The 16,412-nt window shown below is 38.1% G+C and overlaps 1 long non-coding RNA gene across 1 annotated transcript in view; it reads left to right on the forward strand.

Annotated features, from left to right (window-relative positions):
- The first annotated feature begins 8,907 nt into the window (after window positions 1-8,907).
- The window catches only part of LOC308646298, a 159,000-nt gene continuing 151,495 nt past the window's right edge, over window positions 8,908-16,412 (forward strand). The window contains exon 1 of the long non-coding RNA XR_014021357.1: window positions 8,908-8,997. This is a non-coding gene — a long non-coding RNA (uncharacterized lncRNA). The remainder of the gene's footprint in view (window positions 8,998-16,412) is intronic.

Consider the following 16,412-nt stretch of genomic DNA (forward strand, 5'->3'; position numbering starts at 1 on the left):
TGTAAAAGATATTACTCAGTAGAATACATTGGGGGTTGTTTGAAAGGAAGTACTTGACATATTTGTTTGATTTATTTTATCCACTGTTCATCAGAAGACAGCAAGCATGCTTTCTGGTCATAAAGGAGGCATTCATAAACCCAGCTTTGAAGTACTTGCAGTGGCAATGAGAAGGGGATGTAATCAATGATATAGCCCAATGTCTCCAACCTTTTTAAGAGTGAGAATCTCCTTTGGAAGTCAAAACTCTTATGTATGTCCCCACATGAGAGTAAGTAAATCTTACTGTACATTTATTGATGAAATAAACCATAAGCTTGGAATATATGAATCACATATTCACACTGCAGCTTCCATATACATTTGCAAAACCAGAGTCATATATGTATAAAAATATATGTATCTATTAAGACTACATAGTGCTTTCTGCAAAAAGCCTTTCAATAAGCCCTAAGACCTCTAGGTCCCCCTAGACAGGAAAGCACAGGCTGCTGTCCCTGCTTCCCCCGCCCTGCCCTGCTCCCCAGCTCACCTCTCTGGTTCTAATCCAGGTCTTCATTTCTAGTGGAGGGGCTGTTCTGCCTGGACTTCCAGTTTCTGAGGATTTCCCTTCCTCCTCATATCTCCGTAGAACACTGAGAAGGAACTCCCTGTGGGCTGGGATTTGACCTGGTTGGAGTTCTGATGCTATTCCAAAGTTCAAGCCTCTCTTGGTGACATTGGCTTTTGCTTCCTCCTGTTCCTACTCCCAACTCTTTGGAAGGTGTACCAACCTCAAGAATAGCAGGAGTGAGCAGTGGTATAGCATCAGCCGTCTTGATACTCTGAACCTGTCCCTGCCCATAAGCACAGAGCCAGCCAAGTGAGAGAAGGGTGTGTGAGCTCAGGGTTCTGACTCACTCTGAAGGTTTTCATGGGTCACCCTGTGCTATTCTGGCTTCTTGGATATGATGTATGCCTTTTTGTCCTCAGTAAAGGGCTTGGCTCTTTGTGGAAGTATTCTCCACCCCAGCCCCTTGGTTTTCCTGAAGGCATTCTGATTTTCTACTCCAGTTGACCTATCTCAGGAAATAGCCTGAGAAATATAACTTTTTATAACCTTTTTCCTACCTGCCCACCTGATCAGTTTACCCCGACTCTGTAGTGTGAAACCTGGGATTGTAAAATGACCTATCTTGTTTTCCTCTTCACCCTCAGCTCCTTGATCCCAGATCATCAGCAGCAAACCTATTCCACTCTTGATTGACACCTAGAAAGTAGAGATCTTTTAATTTCAGCTTTGACCTTTGGTGAAACTGCAAATACCCTCAAGAGCAGAGGTCACTGGTTAAACCATACGTATCAGTAAGTGACCACTGAATAAACTCATCAGATGCTTCCCTGGTGGCAGATTTCAACAGTGGGAAGATGGAAAAAGAATTGGGAAACTTCCTTTTCCTACTTCCACCAACTTCCTACTGCCTCTTCTAAACCTAAGGTTAGATAAATTAAAATGAAAACTAGGGTTCTTATCCTATCTTCTCTGTCATTTCAGAGTGTAGTAATTAAAAGTTCTATTCTATAGCAGATATAGGCAAATTTCTGAAGACTTTAATTTAGATCACACTGGGGATAATCAGCTAACACATCCTGAGAGGTACACAAGATGGGGCCAGGATGGAAGAGAATCAGTACCATTGAGGTAGTGAGATGTAAGTTGGTCACAGTGGATAACACTCAGCAGTAACTATATCCGAGGGCTGTGCTATGTGATTTATATCCAAGAGAGGTACTTTAATTACCCCTTTTTAATAGGAGAGAGAATCAAGGCCCAGAATGATGAAATAACTTGCCCAACCTACTTAGTAAGTATTGGCCCAGGTGATGAACCTAGGATGTCTAGTCGCAAAATCTCAAACTTAACATTCTATGCTATGGACCAATGAGGTAAGGCCAAAGCACACTCTGGTTTCAGTTCGAGTGTTGACTCCTAGCTGTGTGACTTTAGAGCATGTCATTTGACTTCTGTGGCCTCAGTTCCATCAACTGTAAAAGGAGATCAGAGTGGATGACCCTGCTCCAACATGCAGGGATTCTATGTGAAAAGCATTCTTGACAACCCGTGCAATTAATGGAGCAAGGCTGAGGGTGGATTTCATCCCTTCCACCTCCCAGTCCTCACCTCAAGGACTAATGTGCATTGAGTTGCGTTTATTCCTTCCTTTCCCTATCTCCACTGAGAGTTACTCTCCACAGTGATGATAGCACCACTGATATGAGAAGGTGCTTCTGGGATACAGAGGGAGTGGGGAAGATGTGAGTGTGGAGTCGGGTAGAACTGAATATCAGCATGAACTTAGCCGAGTTGTTTTCTCTGATCTGTGGCTTCCACATCCATGGGGGCTAGAATGATGACCCAGGGGCTTTTGTAGAGATTCACTAAGAGAATGCATGTAAGAACCCAGGTCTGTTCCTGATAAATAGTAGGTGCTCAGTAAATATTAGTTCTAGTTCCACTTTCTATCATTCTTTCTTCCTAACAAGTGACCTGCAGAATCCAGAGTTGCGAGGACAGTAGAAATGTCCCACCACATCTTATCCCTTTTGGTTTACCTGCTTCCAAGACAGCTGCTGACACAGGTGAAAGGGAGTTTTGTAGATAAACATTTTGAGTTTGCCTAACCCTCTCTTCTTTAGGAATGGCTTTACCTACACAGAGGCTTTCAGATCCAGAAAGTACAATTGAAGTAGGTGTAAGAAAGAAAGGAAATTTGCTCATTCATAGAATTGAACAGCCATCAGAATATAAGATGCAGGTGGGGCTTACACCAGCAGGGCAGTGACAGTAGGAAGGAGTAACTATCTGTCTTCATTCTGCTTTCTGTGCTGTTGGGTTAATATTTGACTCCCCTGAAGGTCATCCACTGGCTGCCAGCAGCTCCTGAAAGGAACCACATGCTTTTTCACTGACACCCAGCAAGGCACAAATAATGTCTTTGCTGTAGTTATCAGCAAAGACCCTGATTGGACTGGTTTAGGTCATGTGTCTTTCTTTGACTCAATCACTGTGTCCAGGGATCTGTTGATGAGCTTAGCCAAGGTCATGTGCTTCATTTCTTTGGGGGTGAGGAGGGAGTCATATTTCTTTGATCCCTAAATAGAAACCAGGTGTTCTTAGGAAGGGAGAAAGTAATAAATATCTGGTGGGTTCCTGAAGAACTTTCACTGGAAAGGCATAGTTCTGGGGTCATTGGAGCTGAGTGACAGGAATGGCCTTGTTCCAGAAGATGGGCCTCAAAATCTTACTGCTGTTTTCCAGAGCTGCTCTGCTTTACTCTGTTGTACTTGGGCTTGTTTGTTTATTTCTTCCTTTTAATCTGTAGGTGTTCCTCTTTTCTATGACTACATAACAAACTATCCTAATCTTAGCAGCTTAAAATGACAACCATTTTGTTGTCTCACATAATTCCAGGTTGACTGGCTGTAGCTGGGTAATACTGCTCTCTCTGATATTGGCTGAGGGGTCAACACCTGGGGGAATTGACTGCTCCAGAAGGTTCAAGAGTGGCTTAACACATCCTTAACAGGTAGTTTTAAATGTCACCTTGGCTGGGTTACATTACCCAGCTATTTAATCAAATGCTAATCTAGGTGCTGCTGTGAAAGTATTTTGTAAATGTGATTAGCATCCACTCTTAGTTGATTTTATGTAAAAGGGGTCACCTTAGATAAGGTGGGTACGCCTTATCCCATCAGTTGAAAAACCCTAAGTGCAAAAAGTGAGGTTATTTGGGAAATTAAATCTGCCACAAGTCTGCAGCAATTCTTCACTGAGTTTTGAGACTGCTTCCAGGCCCCATGCATGGAATTTGGCTGTCCTTACAACTGCATGAATCAATACCTTAAAATAAATCTCTATCTATCCATCCATCCATCCATCCATCTAATCTCCTGTTGGTTTTGTTTCTCTGAAGAACCCTGACTAATACAACATCAGCTGGATTGACTGAGTTGGGACAAAATGGGCAAAGCTTAGTAGGATGAGCAGAAGAAAATGACAGGAGAGATTAATAGATGTCAGACTAATAACAAACAATTATTTATTTCCTCTGTATCTGCAAAGCTTTTTTACAAAATATGTGTGTATGTCAAAAGTTTTTACAAAACTCACTTTTTATTTTTTAAACCTCTGCTGGGTAAGCAATGTGAGAGGTTCAAGGTTACACAATCATCAGAACTAGTTAGATATTGAGTCAGCCCCAAATATTTCTTAAACATTAACACTGAGTCTATGGCTCTATTTGGTATATTGCAGGTTAGAGATGGGAGTCTCCAGAGGTGGTAAGCTTCATGTCCTCAAAGACCTTAGCTACACTGGTACAGATAAAACAGAGACACATCACAGAAAAGTATACAAGACTGCCCTTTCCCTGTCTGTTGCCCTCCTGCTCATTCCTACTAAGCTCAAACTTTACCTATTCTCTCACCCTGATTCTATCCATTCTACTAGATGGAGTTGCTTCTTTCCCTTTTCTTAGTTTTCATGGCTCTTTGTACCCACCTTTACTATATCATTTACACTGGTAAATGGTAGCATTTTGTTTGGTGCAGTAGGCAGAATTCTAGATGACCTCCAATGATTCCCTTGTAGAGTCTCCTTCCACTGAGTGTGAGCGCAGCTGGACAATGATGATGTGCTTCTCCCCAGTCAGCACAGGGCAAAAGGGGTTCTTGCAGATGGAATTAAGGTACAAAAATCTGTGGACATTGTGAGACAGGCCTAATGAAATACGTGGATGCTGATCCATAATGGGAGTGGGGAAGGGAAGTATGGGAGGAATGGAGGAACTTAGGATAGGGCAAAGGGGAGGGAGAGGAGGGGAGGATGCATGGGGGTAGGAAAGATCCATTACCCTGAGTACATGCATGAAGACACGAATGGTGTGACTCTGTGTACAACCAGAGACATGAAAAATTGTGCTTTATATATGTACTATGAATTGAAATGCATTCTGCTGTCATGTATAACAAATTAAGATAAATAAATAAATTTTAAAAAGAGCAAGATGAGGTTCTTCAAAGGAGAATGAAGTGTGAGAGGGATTTGGTATAAAGGAGATACCCATTTGTTTGCTTAGAGATGGAGGGATCTATAGGAAAGGAATGTTTGTAGCTTCTAGGATATGAAAGCAGCCCCTGTCTGAGAGCCAACAAGGAAATTCAATCTCGAGGAACTGAATTGTGTCCCAACCTCATGATCTTGGCATGGAATGCCAGCTTCAGATGAGAATGCAGACACCTCACTTTTTAGCACAGTGAGAGCCTGAGCAGATACCTGTGCTATACCCAAGATTCTGACCCATAGAACTGTGAACTAAAAATAAATGCTGTTTTTAGCAGCTAATGATCACAGTAGTTTGAGATCACTGGTTATGAAGCTGTAGAAACAAATATATCATACATTTGTCCTCTCCACTGAATTATGATCTCCTGGAAGGTAGTGTCCATATTTTATTGATCACCATATGCAGTCCCCTCTAAACAAAGTGCTTGACTCAACGCAATGGCCTAGTGAGTGTCTCTTATTTAATAAATTAATAAAATAGTGCCTTTCATTTTGCAGTGCTGTATAGGCAATTAGAGATGAGGATCGAATGTACTCAATTTATTTCACTAAGTATTCTTCAGATGCCCATGTTAAGTCCATCCACAATAATTTCTCTAATTTTCTTGGCCTCCCAGTGTGCTTTATCATAAACTACAGGGTTTTCAAATGTTACTGACTTAGACATACAGTTATGGTACTAGAGATTGGTGCTTATGAAGAAATAAAAATACGAGATAAGAACACATTGGGCTGGGGATGTGGCTCAAGTGGTAATGCGCTCGCCTGGCATGCGCAGGGTGCTGGGTTCGATCCTCAGCACCACATAAAAATAAAATAAAGATGTTGTGTCTGCAAAAACTGAAAAATAAATATTAAAAAATTCTCTCTCTCTCTTTCTCTCTCTCTCTCTCTTTATAAAAACAAAAAAAGAACACATGGCCTGCATGTTTGCGTCCCTACCAAATTTCATACATTAAAATCCTTACCCTCAGTGAGGTAGTAGGAAGAGGTGGGCCTACTGGATGTGATTATCTCATGACCATAGAGCTTTTGTGAATGGGGTTAATATCCTTTGAAAAGAGGCCTAAAAGAGACTCATTACCTTTTCTACCACATGTGGACACAGTGAGAAGATGCCCTCTGCGAACCAGGAAACAGCCCTTACTAGACATGGAATCTGCTAGTGTCTTGGACTTTCCAATTCATAACTTCTAGAGCTATGAGAAGTAAATTTGTTAGTTATAAGTTTTTCTATTTATTAATTGCCCAATCTGCCATTTTATGGACTAAGACAATGTACTATGACACTCATTTTGAGAGAGAACTTTAATATGCTTCCCTCACAGAACTTCTGATTGATGCTACTCATGAGGACAACTTTGGGCAACTCAATTCATCTCTTTGCAGGTCTATTTCTTCTCAAGTAAAGTGGGAGAATACACTGTGGCACACATCCAGCCCCAACACTGAGTAATCTGTAATTCAGGAGTTCCTTGCAGCCCTACTCCCACTCTGAACGTATGGATGGCCACGTTGTGAAGTGGCCCAAAATAATGCATACATCGACCACACTGATTGAATTATTTTTCTCCCCAAAGGTCAAAGGAGCATCCCAGAGTCCTCAAATAAGCAAACATGTATATTTTCAAGGTTCTTCAAATATCTTAAGTGAGATTGTAACACAGGGCAAGAAACTAATTTTAGACTCTGATAAAATTCAAGAATTGTACCCTGGCTGGAAGGGTTCCAGCCTAAAAGGTTTTACATTTGCCTCCCCAGCAGCATTAGAACCTGCACTCCAAGTGAAAGGAGATGACATGATGCTTAAACTATGCATTACAGTACTCCCCCAGGGAAGAGGGAGCTCAGCTGATGTAAAAACAAGCATCTCCAGGGTGGATGAAAGCATCTGAAGTGAGCAACAGCCAGGGCTTCCTGTTGGCTGGTCCATTTTAACCCAGGAAAAGAAAAGGCATTCCTAACTGATCTTGGTACCCTCCTTGAATAGAAAAATATTCAGAGGAAGAGACTTCTCATTTTGCTTAAATGATGAAAATATAGTGGTGAACCAAGTAGATAAAATCCATGCTACGTGGAGATTAAAAATTTTAAGAATGTTAAGTAGAAGTCACTTTGGCTAGGGGATTCAATTCCCTTTTCATTTTCATGAATGTCCATGAAATGACCAGCACTGAACAGAGAGGTGGATTTTTAAAACATTAAAACCTCAAGTCTCAGACCTATTTATATTCACAGGACCCATCCAAGGTCCTGTGTGCTCTTTTCAGGGATTTGGGGTGTAGCTGGCTCCTGTCCTGAGCCTGTGGGTGGGGCCAGTGGGTTTCCAGTACTTCCTTTGGTTGCCAACCTCCAGTAACACACCCTGCACCATGTGGGGCCTCCGTAAGAGTCTGGAATCTAACTTTGGCACCAAGAAAGAAATTTGGAATGAGAGGATGCACCACTCTCTGCTCAGGGCCCTCCAGACCAAGGCTCTACTACAAACATTTTATGTCCTGCTCTCCTGGCCAGGACAACCAATAGGGTGCTGGACCAGTCAAAGGGAGCCAGCAGACATACTACCTAGCAAAATCAAAGGGGAATCTCTAGAGACTTTTCTCAAAGAGCACCTCTGGAGTAAGAAAGTGTTTTGGCTGTGACCAATAAATTCTGAAGCTAAAGAAATCATTTTAAATCCATCAATAACAAAAAACCTATTTCTGATGACTATGCCAGAAGAAAGACAGTGTTATTTTTCTGTTCTCTCTATGAAGAATGGCATTGCAAAGTTTTTGCCATATGAGGAAGGACCAAAGAGGACAAGATTTAAAAAAATAAAAGTTATATAGGTGGGTCAAACACCTAAGTATTAATTAATACAAATGATAATCTGTTTTCTGGATGCTTTTAAAAATGTTTTAATTTTGTGGTTTCTTTTCTCATTCTAAATAGATATTTACTCTTGGACCTTATTTTATATTCTGTTCCATAAAAAGAGTACAATGGTTTATCAGTTTTGGAAAATTCTGTATCTGCACTTAGCAGAGATCCTTCTCCTGAGAAATAGGGTTGGATACAGAATAATTACTTAAATCCTGAGAAACCAATTCCCACAGCTTCTCTTTATTTGTTTAAATCCTCACCCTTTCCTACTTGGTCTTGGTCTTGAATCTACTTAAAACCCTAGAAGATTCCAATGTCAATAAGGAGTCTTCAAAATACCTACATCCATAATATCTGACTTCCCTGATCTTGCTGAAAACTGGGCATCACTGACTTCCTATTTTGGAAGAAGGAGGGTTTGTCTGGATCAGATTTTGGAAGGGAATTACTTTAAAAATACAAACGTCCCCAAATTGAAGAGCATATCAGTTTTGTTAGTATATTTCTTTGAAAATAGTCATTAATACAGAGGCAACCAATTTCAAATGTCTTTGTACACCACATCAACCAACATTTTCCATTTATTCAGGAGGGAATGGACAGCCTCAGAGCCAACAAAGGGAAAAGAAAGGGCTTCCCATTTTGTTGCAACCAAACCAAAGAACTCTTGATTTATCAGTACGTTTGGCATACTTTTTATCGTGCTGGCGGCGGGGAGAGCGGTGAGGATGGGGTGGTGGAAATAAAGGGTTGTAAATTTTATAAATGCAAGTCCTCTAAAGTAGGCCAATTGGTCAGCTGCAGACTTGGCAGCATCCTCAGGCATGTGTGCTGGGCAGTTTCGGAACACGATGTTCTGTTTCACTTCTGAGAGCTGAGGAAAGTGGAATAAGGGCTCAACCCAGGACAGAGGTCTCAGTATAGACATGAGAAAGGCTGAAAGACAAAGGAAACACTAAGGAATAAAAACTACATGGTTAGACTGCTGACCACAAAAGAAAAAGAGAGAATGGTAAAGCCCCTGAGAGGTACTGTGGTACTGATGTTTGCTAAAACTACATTCTGAAATATTCAGAGCAGTTTTGTGATTGCTAATTAAAAGTAAGAACTGACTATTTTATGTAACAGTAATGATGACATTTTGCAAAAGTACTTGGGAATAACGCTGAGTCTATAAACCTTGAACCATAAAGATGTGTAGCAAAACAGAAAAAAAAAGAATATTAAAGTTTGAAACACAGACTACTTTAGTTTCAAATTTAATAAGAACCTGCTAGAGCTTTTTCAAACCTACATTTATATTTCACAGTATTTCAGTTAGTATTTAGCTACTAATGTATAAAATGATAATGTAGAATATGTAAGAATAATTTAAAATATTTGGTATATTTGAGTAGTCACTCCTCAAGTATTTTTAAATGATTTCTGAGAAAGTAAGCTGAACACTTAAAGGGCAAAAAATATGAGATAGTGTATATAGTTCAGAAAGACGAAGAGCCAATAGTAAATTATATTTAAGTTCATAAAACATTTTATGTATGATATGGTACTAACTACCCGTATCTTGAGATTTTGTTTTTTAGCCAAGTGATTTTGAAATGCATTATGGTGACATTTTATCAGACAGAATCATTTATAACTGATTGAATGATAATTTCACATATGCTTTTCTTCAAATAGCTGGTATTGTCATAAGCTTGAAAGGAAAGAGATCAAACTAGTGATAATTGCTTCATTCCACATGTACACTATCATTTAACAATATTAAATTTAAAATAACTTCTTAAGGAATGTCTTCATACTTGATTTATTGCACAGAAATCAAATAAAAATGTAAAAAATGAGTTTTACTTAGTAGTACCTAGTCTTCCTCCACATACACACTAAAGGAAAACAAAACAAAACGAAAAGCCACCTATTCATCAGTATAAAAAGCCAGAGACTGAAGAGGCCAAGACTCAGCTGGTCTTTGTAAAAGAGTTTATGGCTTTCAGCTGAAATCTCTAAGTGGGAATTCTCATTCTCAGCTGCTGGCTCCCTGTGAGTCCCTATGACCTCTGACCTCATTTCCATGGAGACAGAGGTGGGAAGGGTAAAAAATAAGTAGAGGGAGAAACTTTTAAAGACAGCATTTCTAAACCCCCACTCCCCCCCCCCGTGCTATTTAATGACTGTCCAAGTTAAAACTGGCCACACATTAATCACTGAAACTCACTTTCTTTTAAGTTAAATGATGACAATAAGGAATTTGGTTATACAGATACGATACGGTTGTAGAGATAAAAGAAAGTACCTGCCCTGTTTGAGACTATTCAATTGAAGCTTGAAGTGAAGGCAAAATGACTGCTGACACTAAAGCATGGAGAGACAATTCTGCCATTTTCCAGGGTCTGGTTTTTGGCTGAATAGCATGAATGTTATGTGTCAGACCTCAGTAACATGTGGGGGTTGGTGTCTCCCCAAATGTCAGAAACCTGAGATCTTCATCAGGAGAACTGTAAAAAATAAATAAATAAATAAATAAATAAATAAAGGGGGTGATTTCTTTGCATACATCAGTTAATCCTTTCCCTGGCTTACCAGCATTTGTTCCTGACCATTTAACTGGGGCTAATATAAATAATGAGGTTACTATACTCTAGCTATATTACCACTTCTGCAACTGGCTACCAGAAACCAGGTACTATGTCATTACTACATAAAAAAACAATAGCATATTGTGTGACTTTTTTTCTCACTTAACCATAGTCTCTTTGAAAAAAAAAATTATTAGGGACAAGTGCAAACATATACAAAAGAGGAGAGAGCACTTGTAATGAGCCCCATGCCCCCATCACTCAGTTATGACAAGTATCTACTCAGGACCACTCCTGTCTTACCCATTCCCTCACCCATCCCTCCTTCTGTTAGTTTGAAGCAAATGTGAGATTTTTACCCCCAAATATTTTAGTATGCATTTATGAAATATAAAGACTCATTAAAACTAAATTTACTATCATTATTATACCTAAAGAATTAAGAATACCTAATGTCAATATCAGAGAGATGGCTGAGTTGATTATGGCAGTTATTCTTGAATTATTATTCTCTACATTTTTTTGTAAATGTAGAAACTGAGGGCATGAAAAATCCCAAGTCCTGCACAATATCTTACAGAGGGTAAGTAGGAGAATCTGAATTAGAATCTGTGTATAATGTTGTACAAAGCCCATGTTAATTAGGTAAGTAGGCTCCCAAGAACACAAGGCTTATGATAAAAATAATGATAGCTAACATTTTTCAAGTTCTTACTATGTGTTAAACTTTTTTCTGATTACTTGTCTTAACTCATTTAATTCTCACCACCACCCAGTGAAAAGGTGCTATTCACCCCCATTTTACAGACAGAAATGAAGGAATAGAGAGAGGCTAGACAGCAACCAGTGAGAGTTGCATCTGGTCAGGGAATTCACACACTCACTCAGTCATTTAATCACTGACTCTTCATCTGTCTATATCTATCAAAATATGCATCAATATTTCTACTTATGTAAATAGGAAATGTTTTTTATGGCTTAAAACTTAAGAGCTTCTAAAAGGTGCGCATGGAAAAAAATCTCTATCACATCTGTTCCCTCCCATCCAGTTCCTGCTCCCAGAGAGGACAAATATTTTCAGTGTTCTGAGTATTCCTGCAGAGATAGCATATGTATATATGAGCAAATGTAAATTCTTGCCTTCTGAGGAAGCACTCTAGACTCATTGTCCTGAACTTGCTTTGGTTTTGCACTTAGTATTTTTTGGAGTCATATCATTCTCTGTTACACAGAACCAAATGGCTCCATCTTTCCCATTCACACTGGCAAGCACACCCAGGTCTGAGTTCCCAAGTCTTTAAATCATAACTGCCATTTCAATATTTAATTGGAAGTTAGAACTTTCAGTTTTCCTTGCTCAGATTTTGAAGCTGCCTAAGCACTCCAAAATCAATTTATTCTGCTAGCATTGCCTTAGGCAATGCCCTGAAACTTCCTTTAAAAGCAGAACACAGTGGACTGTGTTTCCTGAGATTCCAGCAAACTATCATTTAAAAATAATGCAACATTATCTTCAACTGGCCTTTAGATTTTCTTTGATTCACTCCTTTTATTTTATGGTTACAATTTAAAATTTTATCAAAGAGGACAATAGCTTGCAGTAAAATACATTGTCAACTGATGTAGTGAAATATGAATAAAAAATAAAGATGGAAAAATATTCTTAAATATTTCTTCTGAGAATTTCTAACCACATGGACTTGGGACCATCATTATAAAAATCTGTACAGTATTCTCATAGAGCTTAAAGTGATATTGCCCTCAGATGCCTGGCAGAAGCAAACACAAATCCTCCTTAAACTCAGACCTCAAACAGATTCCTATGTAAAATCTCACAGAACATCTGGCATCAGTATTTTCTTTCTCTACACACTCCCCTTCCCCCACCACACACATACACTAACGTGAACAAACAAGCCATCAGGAATAAGAATCAGCACAACAACAAAAAAAAAAAATATAGAAATAGGCATATAAGTATGGGAGACATTGGAATTACCAGATAAAAGTTATAAAGAAAAATACGGTTTCAGGAAAACAGAAGAACTTGAAAAAGAATAAAAATATAAAGGAGGTGAAAACATGTTGAGGATGAGTTGATCAGATTGCTAGAAAAGATAACAGGAAGATTGAAGGAGAACGACATTTAATAGATTTTAAGTTATATAAAAATTGTGGCATTGAATTAGCATCTATATTTAAAGGCTGATTATTAGATTCAGACATCCCAGCAAATCCTAGACATGTTAAGTGGAAATCTCCATTCAGACATTTGCCACTACAATTGTAGTGGCAAAGCAAAAAAAGAAAATCATCTCTTAACTTGTGTTACAGAGAAAGGCTGTTTTACTATGAGGGAACAATGAATTTGACAGTTGATCTCTCAGTAGCAACATGGAAAGGAGGATAGTTGGATACTATTTTTAAATTACAAGAGATAAAATAACTGTCACCATAGAATTGGTCACACAGTAAAATACCATTTAAAAATAGGATGAGATAAAGAACTTTATATAAAAACTAGGAGAACTTACCACCATCAGACCTTTACTAAAAGAACTCCTACATGACAAAAGTGAAGAAGAAAAAGAACCACAGAAGACCTGAATTTCATGGAAAAATAATAACCAACAAAAATAAGAATGTGTTGGTATCTGAACGTCAACAATGAAATAAAACACGAATGTTCAATTTATGAGATTGAAAACAAAAATGAAATTCTTGATTTAGAAAACATGTCTGGAGGAGTGTCATTTAACTTTATTTATTTATTTTAAATGTATATTTTTTAGTTGTAGGTGGACACAAGATCTTCATTTCAGTTTTGTGTGGTGCTGAGGATTGAACCCAGTGCCTTATGCATGCTAGCCAAGTGCTCTGTGACTGAGCCACAACCCCAGCTCATCACTTAACTTCAGAACATCATAAACTTCTACTCTTTGGAGTAGAAATGTCCATTAAATACATACTTTTAAAAATTAAATACCCATGATAATATTCCTAGGATAAATACTCAAAGTTTAAAACAAGCAGAGAGAAAAAATAAAAGGATGAAAAAATAAATCTTGAATAACCCAAAGAATATAAAATTGGAAAAACTAAACGAAACAAGAATCTGAGCAAACAGGATGTGAAAGTAAAAAGGTAGAAATGAGTTTAAAAGGACAGGTTATCAATGTAGGTGGACTGAGGTCCTCAATTACAAGTCTATCAGATGGGACTTTTTAAAAAAGTAATATGCTGTTTTATAGGAGCCACATTCAACCAAAACTTAAGTACAGAGAAAGAAAGTTAGCTAGAACTAGCAGAAGAAAAAGATGTTGAACTGTTTTAATATGAGACACAATGGACTTTAAGGCTGAAAACATTATCGGAAATAAAGTGAGTTACTTTATCTTTATAAAAGTTTTTTAAAATATATTTTTTAATTGTAGTTGGACACAATACCTTTATTTTATTTATTTATTTTTATGCGGTGCTGAAGATCAAACCCAGAGCCTTGCACGTGCTAGGCGCGGCCGCTATAAAAGTTTTGATTCAAAGGGAAGATGTAACAACTTTAATTCATATAACCCAGTAATATAGCTGTATATAAAATAAAGTATATAAAAGTATATAAAATAATGAAGAGAACTACAAGGTTAAACTGACAAATGGGTCATCACACCAGAGCTGCAGTTCTTAAACTTGAATGTGTCAGAATCACTGGAAAGCTGTTCAAACACAGATTTCTGGTCCCACTAAAAGTTTCTGATGCAGTAAGTCTGGGGTTAGGCCCAATCACAACTGATAGTGGTCCGAGGACCACACCATGAGAGGCAGTGTTCTAGGGAAGAGCTCTGTGTAGTTTACAGTAGCACTGGTCATCATAGAAAAATACAACAACTCAATGTGGCAGTCCATAACAGAAACTATCAATAACTCATATTCAGACAATTGGATACTATACAATGATGACAAATAATGAACTGCAGATAAGAACGTGAGTAATTCTTGAAAATAATGTTTCATTAGGTGCAGTGGCACACATCTGTAATCCCAGTGATTCAGGAGGCTGAGGCAGGAGGATTACAAGTTCAAGACCAGCCTTAACAACTTATCACGTCTCTAAGCAACTTAGTGAGACCCTGTCTCAAAATGAAAAAGAATAAAAAAAAATTAAAAATTATGTTCCAACAAAAGAAAATCTAAGGAAAATATATAAAGTAGGATTTCATTCATTTAAAATTCAAGGCAAGCCAATTAAGATTATTTAGGCATGCATCTAGTTGTAATAAAACCATAAAGAAAAGCAAGAAAATGAATAACCTAATAAAAAGATATCAGTAACAGAGACAGCAGGAGAGCAACTTCTTGTGAGGTAAGGGTACGGATACACAGTCACGGAAATTAATGTTTTATTTCTTAAGTTGGGAAGTGAGTTATTGGATGTTTATTTTGTTCTAAGTTATACAGATAAATGATGCATAGCTTTTGCATTTAAGATAATTTTTAAAAAATATTAAAAACAAATAGTGTAAAAATATTAAAAACCAAATAGTGTCTATCTAGGAGCATCCCTTCCAACTAAAGTGGTCAAGAAAAATCCCATACAGAATTGGGATTTGACCTATTGCTAGAAGTTTGTTTGATATGTAAAGCTCGGGGCAGAAATAGAGAAGGATAATTTCTCTTTGACCAAATGACATAATCAAGCTGCAGGAAGAAGACCAATCTGGCCAGAGAGATTTGTTCATATGGGATATGCCGGACAAATCAGGTGGGTAAAGCAATTAGACCAAAGTCTTAATTCAATTAACTATGCAAGGACAGAATTCGAGGAGATAGGACACATGACAGGTAATTTCTGATAGGAGAAGGGGGTTGGGGAGGGCCAGACCTGTGGCTGCTTCCTGTTCCTGCAGGGAAATTCAGTGTGGTTTACCAGAAACTCCTAAGCAAAAAAAGTCTGGGTACGCAGTTGGGTCTATCTATTTCGAAAGCAAAACATCTTTGACTTGTTAGCTTTTATTTTTTATTGAAGTAATTTGAGGCAAAACATGTATGAAATATTAAGTCTATATAAGTTTTACAGTGAAAAATAACAGTTAATTTTCTCTAACCTTCCCATTCCGAAGTTTTACTATATAGAGGAACTACTTTTAATATCTTAGGCTTTTTCTTCAGATTTTTAACTTCCATTTTTTAAAGAAACATACTATACTGCAACTTCTTTATTTAGAACTGATTTACTCTATTAGATGAGGATTGAACTCTTTTATAATTACCAGTCCTCGATGCTACTTTTTTTTTTTACCTTTCTCCTCCCAACAAAAATCTTTCACAGGTTTTGGTTACATCGACATACATAGTGTTTATATTTTTACCATCATGTAAATATTGTTCTCAGCTAAGTCATGTGGCATAATGTGAATTTATTTTCTTGATTAACTCTGAATCCTCTGTTCAGGCATCTGAAATGTCCTTCAGTGTGATCAAACCTGGCTGGTAATTTCTATGTTCTTTTTCCCTCCTGGAGATTTCCTCTTAGAGCATCCATCTTGTCATTCCAGCTTACTGAAGAGCTATTTTCCCAGGATTTCATGTAGTCCTATTCTAGGAATTCCTGATGACCTCTCTTTATCTGTTGAATATCATCTTCCTTTTTCGCTTGTGTTCCTAGGGTGTGGTTTATCAAAAAATAGGTCTTTCAGTACACAGGTCCATCTGGTTCTTTAGGAACCCCAAACGCCAGTTATCTTTGAGTCTTATCTCTTGTGCTTATCAGTCCTCTTGGAGAGAATCCCTCAGCTGCCTGATGGTGAGAGGGTGTGCATCAAACTGGCAGCCAAGGTTTTGGCTGCTGAGGTTGTGTCCTGGAAAGGCCT

Source organism: Spermophilus citellus (assembly GCF_964194105.1).
Source record: "Spermophilus citellus genome assembly, chromosome: 1".
Classification (NCBI taxonomy): domain Eukaryota; kingdom Metazoa; phylum Chordata; class Mammalia; order Rodentia; family Sciuridae; genus Spermophilus; species Spermophilus citellus.